Source organism: Halyomorpha halys, unplaced genomic scaffold, assembly GCF_000696795.3.
Source record: "Halyomorpha halys isolate HHAL.00 unplaced genomic scaffold, Hhal_1.1 Scaffold89.1, whole genome shotgun sequence".
Taxonomy (NCBI): Eukaryota; Metazoa; Arthropoda; class Insecta; order Hemiptera; family Pentatomidae; genus Halyomorpha; species Halyomorpha halys.
Genome location: NW_027111267.1, coordinates 473,529 through 484,021, shown reverse-complemented (window position 1 = coordinate 484,021; position 10,493 = coordinate 473,529).

The following is a 10,493-nucleotide window of genomic DNA, read 5'->3' as shown; positions in this document are numbered from 1 at the left end:
AAATATGAAAAGAAAATGAAAATTGAGAGGAAGAAAATATATGTAACAATAATAGATGATAAAGAGGCAAAATATAAGTAAAGTATACCAAGAAATAAATAGAAAAAAAAAAATCTACTTAAATATATTATGATTATTGGTACGACAGACCATGGAGGTACAAGGTCTCCTGTATTTCCTTAGTACGTCGCGCATTTCTTGACGTGGTTTTTCCTAGGGATGGGTTTGTCACTCCCACGCCTATTTTTCGCGAGTGCCACCCATTGGCTAACGGGCCTCACAAATGCCCGGGGGAAGGCAGTGAGTTTTGTATAATTCTATGCTTGAAAAAAAAACACGAGTAGGGCCGAGGCTCGAACTCACATCTTTGGGATTAGTAGACAGGCGCGTTACCCCCACTTAAACGTATTAGTGGCTCTTTACTGAAGTTATCTGTAAATAATGAAAATTAGTATAGTAGTCGGGTACCTTCCACCATACGCTATAGAAGTTTACAAGTAAATTCCGTATAACATAAAGAAAGTATCTGGATTATCTCTCTAGGAAGTCTGGTGAGTCAATTCTTTTAAAATTTTTTGAATGAAATGTAGAATGATGGCTGTGCCAGAGAGAAGTGAAGATGCACAAATGGTGGACATGACATACGAAATCATGAGGTTTTTATAGTGCATGAATATGGGACAGTGGCCCGAAACGTTGTACAATGTCATGAATAAATAAATAATAATTTATTTCAAATGATGGAAGTGATTAACCTCAAAAAATTTTAAAAGAATAAAGAAAGTATTATACATATAAATGATCGACCGTAATATTTCAAATTATGAAGAAGATGGTTGGGGCGTGGTCAGAAGAAAGCAAAAAATAGTTAAAACTATTTATTTTCCGACATTTTGCTCCACTTTGTAGAACTTCATCAGAGCTAAAATATACAAAAATATCTTTACTTGAAGAAGTTTGTCGGGGGTTGCGGTAAGCAAAGAACAACATAAATAAACAAAACAATATTTATTTATTTTATGCCGACGTTTCGACCTGAGTTTCAGGTCTTCATCAGGGATAGTGGCGTGTAAAGGGGACGGGAAGCAACTGGGGAACAAAGCCAACAAAGGGAACTTCAGTTGCTTCCCGTCCCCTTTACACGCCACTATCCCTGATGAAGACCTGAAACTCAGGTCGAAACGTCGGCATAAAATAAATAAATATTGTTTTGTTTATTTATGTTGTTCTTTGCTTACCGCACCCCCCGACAAACTTCTTCAAGCATTAATCTACGGTCAACTATCTACATCTCATTAAAAATATCTTTACCTAGTAGGATAATAACATAAAAAAAATTAAATTAAGATAGGATTAATATATTAATAAATAAGTGACAAGAAAATTTTAAGCAAATGAACAAAAACGAAATTGTTATCTGTAGCAGTTGAGTCAACCCTATGGGTTCGGGAGCCCTCCGGAGGTCTACCCATCCTCATAAAGTGGGTACCATTAATTGGATATAAATCTCGCTGTTGAGTGTGATTCTGAAATCACCTCCTTGCACAACTGTTGGTCTATTAACAGTACTTTCTTACAAAGTACAAACCTCTATGGGTTGTAGCTAAAACTTATAGATTTAATTTTAATTTAACTACACAACCAATATTTAAATTCGATAACTCAAATTATTATATGTTTGGAAAACGCATAGTGGTATCGTTTGTCTGTACTTCTAAAGATGACAAATGTTTATTTTGAACTTAAATGTAGGAATGTAGGCAACTGCATATATATAATTATTCTTTTGCTTTCCTTCAATCAGATAGCCATGAAGAAACCCTACAAAGTGGGACGAAACTTTGGCTCACAAAAAATAGTTTATTTACTATTTGATTTATTTCAACCGCATCCGGACCACCTTCTTTTTACAAAAAAGTTTTTAATGTTTAAAAATTTTGTTATGGTTGCCATGGTGAAATAAAAACACTGGCGACATCTGCGTAGACAAGAGGTGTTACGGTTGTCTTGGTGAAATAAAAACATTGGTGATATATGCGTAGACAAGAGGTGTTACAGTTGCCACGGGAAAAAAACAAAACACAAACGATGTGTTTTTAGACAAGTGGGTTTTGGTTTTGTGAAGGCGACAGTTTGATTTCGGAACACGTTACTATTGTTCAATGTGAAGTGGTAATAGTCTATCAAGCCCTGTGTCTTTACTGTTTGAACCGAAATAACACCATATGAGAAATGTTATCGTGTATGTTTTTTTTTTTTGTTTTTTTAAAAATAATGGTGTTCCACTTCAATGAACGGTCATTAACACTAGAAGTGGGGATATAGTACAGTGCGTAGCAACGTTTCTTCAGCACGTCCTGGATAGGAGAATAGTAGCACGTGTCATCTTTATACTTCTGGGGAAGGCGAGAAGGTGCCCGGAAAGGAAATATCGGACAACCTTGTATTCTGCTAGGAGTACTCCCAAAGACTACGTGGTGTTCGAACTAAATTTTATTTTGTTTTATATTCGCTTTTATACTCTTTTTTATATTAATGTAAATTTAGTTAGTAAGGTAAGGTCAACCTATAAGTTTTCATTGTTTTATTAATTGATAAGAATTCTTTTTTTCCTTTTTCATTCTGTGTACATATAATTCTTCTTATCATTAAACTTTTGTACATATAGTTCTGCTGTTCTTTATTATACATGTACACTGCTTTCAACTTGTTAATTTACCTATGTTTTTTTGGTTATGTTCACTTAATATTACGACAGGTTGGGAGGTAACACCCCTAGGTTTTCTGTTATCTAGATGTAAAGGTATTCGCCAGTGGTCATAATTCGATAATTGTTTATATAGGGGTATATTTTAGTTATATTGTGGGCATATTATTTCGGGGTTTTCGTTATTTCCAAGTGAACGTGGCGCTAAGGAGCAATTTATTTTTTTATTTTCTTCCTTTTATCATTATTATTATTTTATTTCCTTTAACTGACTCCCTTCTCCGCTGAGCGTGGGCAACTATAAACGAAAAATGAATATAACTAAATATAAGTCAAAATTTGCGGTTATAGTTTGTCTGCGCTGAACTAACACAATACAATTATTCTTAATTAGACGAACTTTTCCTCTCGGATATTATGCAATCGTTGAGCTAGGTGCAGATATACATTTTATATTATCGATATATATTGTTTCCTATATTTAACAACCACTTGGGATTGAAGTAGTCATATAAACTTCCTATTAATGTTTACTTTCTAATACGTCAAGAAAGAACAATCCCGTTTGGTAAAAGTTTCTTTCAGAAATTAATTTAGTTTCAATTACTTTCTCTAGCATATAGGGAAAATGGAAACAAGCCCCCCTAGAAGTGAATACATTTTTATACAATAAGAGTTCCCAATAGATACGAGATGACCATTATAGAATAGTTCACATACTGGACGCTTCCTAACGTGGAGTGCATAAAAATCCTTTTTTTGAATTATTTATAAGGTTGTAAAACTTTCAGTCAAAAATACAATAAAATCTTCAATCAGCTAACATTCATTTATTATTTGCTAGTTTATATATTTTCTCCCGAACATCTGGGTATTTGAGATTATTTTATGAAAATATCACAAACTAACATAGTAACTACAATAAATCCTTTTATCAGGTATTATCAACATCTTCTTAAGTAATAATCCTTTACTTGCATCTCAAACTCTCCAATCCCATATCACAACCCTTGAAGAATGGTATAGTAATTGGAGGATTAAAATAAATCCCTTCAAATCACCTTTACCCTTCGTCGTAAACCTGCCGACTGCCTTATAGTATACTTTAATAATGTTACCTTAACCCCTGTCAAACAGATCCGTTAATAAAGACTACATATGGACCAACGACTTTCTTGGAATCCTCACACAAGACTGAAAAGACAGGAAACTGCTCGTCGATTCCGACTACAACACAGCACTACAACAGCACTACTACTACAACAGCACTTAACGGGCAGTCTAACCTTCCAATTCATCACAAAAGACTGATCTACATGACTATAATAAGGACTATCTGGACATACGGAGTTGAGCTTTGGGGCTCCACTAAACCCTCGAATTCCTCTCGTATCCGATCCTTACAATCCAAAATTCTCAATGCTCCTTTCTTTGTCACAAATAAAATCATTTATAAAGAGCTTAATGTTCCACACACAACCGAAATAACCCGAACCAGAACTCAATCCTTCTATTATAAATTCCCTAACCGCCCAAACCCACTACTTTCTAACCATGCAATCCTGACAATTCTCCGAGACACATGAAAAGAAGTTGGCCTTGAGACCTTTTGATGTAAAAATGTTATAAGAGTGCTACCAATAGGTAGCTTCTCTACATGCCTGTATAACGTCTTTATGATCCTACATCAAGTTTACTAGACGTATTATTATGTACAGTTGTAGATATCAATAAAGCTATATATAAAAACAACCTTTTATTTATTAAAAACAAACCTTTTTATCAAAAAATTTATAAAATCCTAATAAAAATGTTTTCCAAAAATAATACATGCTTTTTAAGATCTAATATCTGTGGCAACATTATTTTGTCAGCTATTGTCCAAATATTTTAGAGGCAAAAAAGTTATAGGTATGTTCTTTTTCTTCATGCATAATTTTTACTTTCCTATAAATGGGACATATAGTAAGTTAAAGTATTGTGATCATTAAAAATTTCGAATTCGAATTTCTGACGGATATATCCGTTTTGAGGCCAAAAACCTATCTCGCGAAATGGTCTGTGAGGTTAGCCTAGCTCAAAAATGTACGAAACTAAAGTTACATTTTTTTATATATAATTAATTAAATTTCTTGAGACTGTTATTTATTTATTCAAGAAATCAAATGGTATCCTTGGTAAGTTAAGTGAGTAAATAAAAACAAATGGTGTCTTTTTTAAATCACAATACTCTGTATTACATCAATAGTCCAACGTTTCGGCCAACTCAGCCATCCTCAAGCACAATCTACACATTTAACAGCTTATTATGTATTTTTTTGACATTTCATTTGTAAAAATTTTAACAATAACATTATTATTAATAATATACTATACCTTGAATATAAATTCAACCTCACATCAAAATTTAAAATTGTTTTACAGGCTTTTCTGCCACGATCATCAATTACAAGTCACATAATCATCATACCTATCATAAAAACTACTACTCCTACAAAGATAAACATTATTAATTATTTTATAGTAAATTTAACTACCTTTAATTTGAGTACAGACAGACATCTGTACGTCCAATGGTTTCTGAAATAAAGTTTTTCGTAAATGAAACTTATTGTCCGAAGAACTATAAATCAATTTATTTTAGCAAATATCATGAAAACTACTATTCCTACGAAGGTAAAGGCAATGAACTACTTAATAGTCCATTAAACTAGCTTTAATTGGATTGCAAATAGACATCTGTATGTCACATAGTTCTTGAGACATAGATTTCTCAAAATAAATTAACTAACTACAGATATTTCAGTACATTTTTATGAAATTTTGCTTTTTAAAAGGCTATATCTCTAGAACTATTGGACGTAATTAGCTCTTTTAGGGCTAATATTTCCCATATTTGGAGTAAATTCACTCTTCTTTCAATAATGTCCTTTTTAGATTTTCTAGTGCTGTTAGTTTTTAAGAGATAGTGCTCCGATTGAAAAATTAAATTTGGCAGACCCATCAGTTTGACTAGTAATTATACATAGTTTTCATTAAAGTAATCAAAAATTGGGGTGAGATGAGAGCTTTTTTTTCCCCCCGGCTCTTGTACTAAAAGGGTCGCCTATTTCATTCGCCGAAATGCTAACACTGTAATAATATTTACTGGATGCAATACACCTAAGTATTGCAGTTTCCGCAATACGGCGCTGTTAAGCCTTCTGAATATTCCAATTAACTCAACCTTATTCGATCCAAATATTTTTCACAATACTTTATTAAAGATACCTTTAAAAGCTAATGCATTGTTCTTTCCTTAAAGAACGTAACCATCTAGGTTTCGCATTCGTAAAGAACAGTAAGAAGGATACCAGTTTTACAAATTCTATCTTTTTATTTTTTAGAAAGGAAGCGAGAGCCAACAAATTTTACTAATAAAATATAATGTGGATCTCTTGGCATTTATGAATGCCAATTATGAAGCAGATATAAATCGGTGGAACTTGATAAAGTAAAGTGTGAATACCCCTTCATGGCACCAACTCCTCAGGATACAGTGAGAAACGATATGAGTGGATCAGTACATTTTAGTTCTATTTTTTAAAATGTATATTGGATTTTTTATTTCACTCTGCCTTATCTGAATCTCTCCTCCTTCCTAAACCTTTCGAAAGGACTTACAGCTAGTTCCTGTAGGACTTACTATCCCCTTCATGACCGCAGGCTGGTTCCCTACGGATTAAAGTTTCCTTCCTACGAGGACCTACAGCTAGTTCCCGCATAACTCATCCTATCATCTAATCTCTTAACCAGTTAACTATTGAACTCGGTCGATGCCTTCTAGTATAGAATTTCATACATTATCAGTTGAAGATTTCAGTGAGAACTAATTAATCCATCACAACCAGCTCGATAAAGTAAAATGAACATTCTTATAGAAAAATGGCTGTTCTTTACAAGGCTTTCTAATGAGTTCTTGGAGTGCCGTCACTAATCCTGATCATTTACAGTTCGGTGGATCATCACAATGAGTCGTTAAGATTGATCAATCATCAACAGGAATTGCTATATCCAATGAAAAAATGCTTTGAGAATCACGGCTCGGTAATTATTCGTCACTACCGATAAGTCGATAAACTACATACAGTGCACTGAAATGTCTCTACCTTTTCGAAAAATCCTTGATGCTCCTTATTACGTTACAAATAAACTCATTCACAAAGACCTTAACATCCCATTCGTTGCAGATTTGGCTCACAAGAGATATGGGTCTTTTCATTGCTAACTCCTTAACCATCCTAACCCATTAATTCTTAATCTTTCATCCTTAACAATCCCTGATAATCCTCCGAGGCGTCTGAAAAGAAGATGACCACGGGACCTTCTAATTTAAATTAATGCTTGAAGTACCACCAATGGGTGGTTCCTTCCCAAGATATTCCCAAGTGTATATGAGTTACGATGAGTCAGAACTCGAGGGTTAAAAAAATAATAAGGGCACGGAATGAGACACGCAAGCTCAACTGAGATACTACTTAATTCCTCTGTATAATGCTACATATATACCTTATGGCTTGTTTACATGGGGAGTTTAGGTATTAAGACTCATAATACCTATGCTCTGTTTATAACTTATGAAACATACAACATATTTACTTATTGTATTATTTTGTACAGTTGTAAATTACATTAAATAAATAAATAAAAAAAAATTAAAAAAAACCTTTTCAAATATATTCCCTTCTATATATGTATCACGGATTTAGGTACTTGTTACTTATAGTATCATCACTTCTTATAGATTAAAGTAATAAAAACAAAACTATTTTTTATTTATTTCTATCAAAAAATCTCTTATAATAAAATTCTACTAAAATTTGAGAAAACGTATATTTTTCTAAGCTAAATAAGATACTAAGAAATTGCGATCTTTTCGTCTTCATCTTTTATTTCCCCGTTTACATTTAGTTGATCCCCAAAATATTTTGATTTTTTACGTTTCTAACAAAGTGATATTTGTGCTTTACAGTTTGATGTTTGTATCCCATTCTGAATAAATTCATGTATCTTGTCTATTCATTGATTTATCGGCAAATCCCACCGAAAATACATTCTTGAGCATGGATGCGTCCTACGTTAAACTTGATTTAGTCGGGATGCCAGGATAATCGCTGAAGGCAATCATCCAAAAATAAGTTAATTAATTAATTTATATTGAGTCCTGCAAAACTATTATTATAATTGGATTATTTTCCAATGTGTGTTTACCAGTTACCAATTAAATACCTTTATATTTATAAAATGTTGTTAACATTAACATAACATAATAAGGTGTGGTATTGTTTAATATAATAGTAAATAAACTACATAAAGGAACTAAGTATGATTGATAAGTCTTTATTTACAATGATGTTAAAATGATTCAGCTAAATGAATTGCCATAAAATATGATTTTTACATTATGAACTAATATATATATATATATCTGAATGAGTGCTGAGTTGGTTGATTCATGCCATGGTGTGCAGTAACGTGAGTTTCATCTTGTTCATAAAGGATGGCGTCCAGGTCAAAATGCATTAAATCTTGGCCTTTCTTCTTTCTTCTTACTTTTGCACCTCTACTGCTTATTCTGTGTCTTCGTCTTCAATGCCCCCTTTTTCTGATCTAGTTATCCTGCCCCTTTTCCCCCCACCTCCCCTTAGAGGCGTTACCTTTTTTTAAAGCTAATTACTCATTGGCCATAGGTGACAGAACGCCCCCTAGGTGTTCGTCCCCACCAGGCCCGAAAGGGGGTGGGAAAGTTTGACATGTCTAGGAAGGGTTTGTACCTGCTTAGTTGCCTTCTGATCCTTCGTCAAAAACTGTCGTACACCAAAGTGTTTATAGCTCTGATAAGGGACCCATTTGGCAAATAAATATAAGTGTGTACATATCAAGGGACACTGAAAGGTTCATGAAAGATATTCCACACTAGCCAGGTATCCGGACAGATGGCGAGAAACCTTAACAATATCCAGGATTGTTAAAAGATCAATACATATCAGTTTGTTGGTACTGTATGCACTCCCACACCATTCATCCAATTGTGATGTGGTTTTTTGGTATATGTTCAGGTAGGTTATAGGGAAGGTTATCGGATAGTCCTATTTTTTCGATAAAAAAATGTATAAACAAAATTAAGAATTTTTGGCACGTATCTAAGAAAGTATACATTTTCTTCGTGGTTATTATATGCCAATCGATTAGTCTCATTTTGAAGAATTGAAAAAAATATGACTGTTTCTTCTAAAAAATTTTTTTTTTAAATTTATTTATTGATATTTACAACTGTATAAAAAATACAACAAGTAAATTTGATCATAATAACATAATGATATGATACAGGATGTAGAGAAACTACCCAGTAGTAGAACTCTAAAAATAGTTTAGAATAAAAGGTCTCGAGGCCATCTTCTTTTCAGGCGCCTCGGAGGATTGGCAGGAATGGAAGAGGAAGCAAGGTTAGAAACTAGTGAGTTTGGGTGGTTAGGGAGTTTATTATGGAAGGAATAATATCGGGTTCGGGCTAGATCGGTTACATAAGGAACATTTAGGTCTTTATGGATGGTTTTATTAGTAACAAAATAAGGAGCTTTGAGGATTTTACGAAGGACTTTGGATTGTAAAGATTGGATACGAGAGGAATTCGAAGGTTTAGTGGAGCCCCAAAGCTCAACTCCGTATGTCCAGATGGGCCTTATTATTGTCATGTAGATCAGTCTTTTGTAATGAGTTGGAAGTTTAGACCGTTTGTCTAGTAATGCTGTAATAGTCGGCATCTGCGTGCAGTTTCCTGTCTTTTCAGTCTTGTGTGAGGATTCCAGATTAGTCGTTTGTCAAGATGTAGTCCAAGATAACTAATCTGTTCTACAGGGGTAAGAGCCACATTATTAAAGTATACTGTAGGGCAGTCGGCAGGTTTACGACGAAGAGTAAATATGATTTGATGGGATTTGTTTGGATTTATTTTTATCCTCCAATTTCGACACCATTCTTCGAGGATTGTGATATTGGACTGGAGAGTTTGGGATGCAATCAAAGGGTTGTTACTTTTATATGGGTTAGACATGTGTCATTAACATACGTGGTAAGGACGGTGATAGGAGTTGTTGGGATGTCAGCCGTATAGAGAGTGTAGAGGATGGGACCGAGAATACTACCTTGAGGAACACCAGCGGATTGAAAATAGAGGGATAAATAGGAACCATTGTGGTTTACTTGGAATAATCTATTAGTAAGAAATGAAATAATCTATTACTAAGAAAGGAACCTATATATATATAGGCTAGCCCGATTTTTCGGTCAAAAATAAGATAATCAAATTTCCTAAAAGAATAAGAAAAAAATCACCTAAATCGGACCAATATTAACGATTATACAGCGAAGTTAACTGTTACCATAGCTACCGTCTTATCACTTCATATTAATTGATTTCAAAGTTTGAGTAGTGTTCAATTAATGCACATAAATGCTCAAATGAAGTAATAGCGAAGCATTGCCGGGTCCGCTAGTATTTGATAAATTATTATTCTTTTATTATAAATTATTATTATTTTGTGTCGATACTATAATTAACAACTACCATGATTTATTTTAGAATAATTTTATGGAAATTTTCCATTCCTGTAATACTTAAATTTTTTTTAATAATTTATTTATTGATATTTACAACTGTATACATATATACACATCAAGTACATTTGCTGTAAGTGATATTATGACATGATAAAAACATGTGGAGAATCTACCCATTGATAGAACT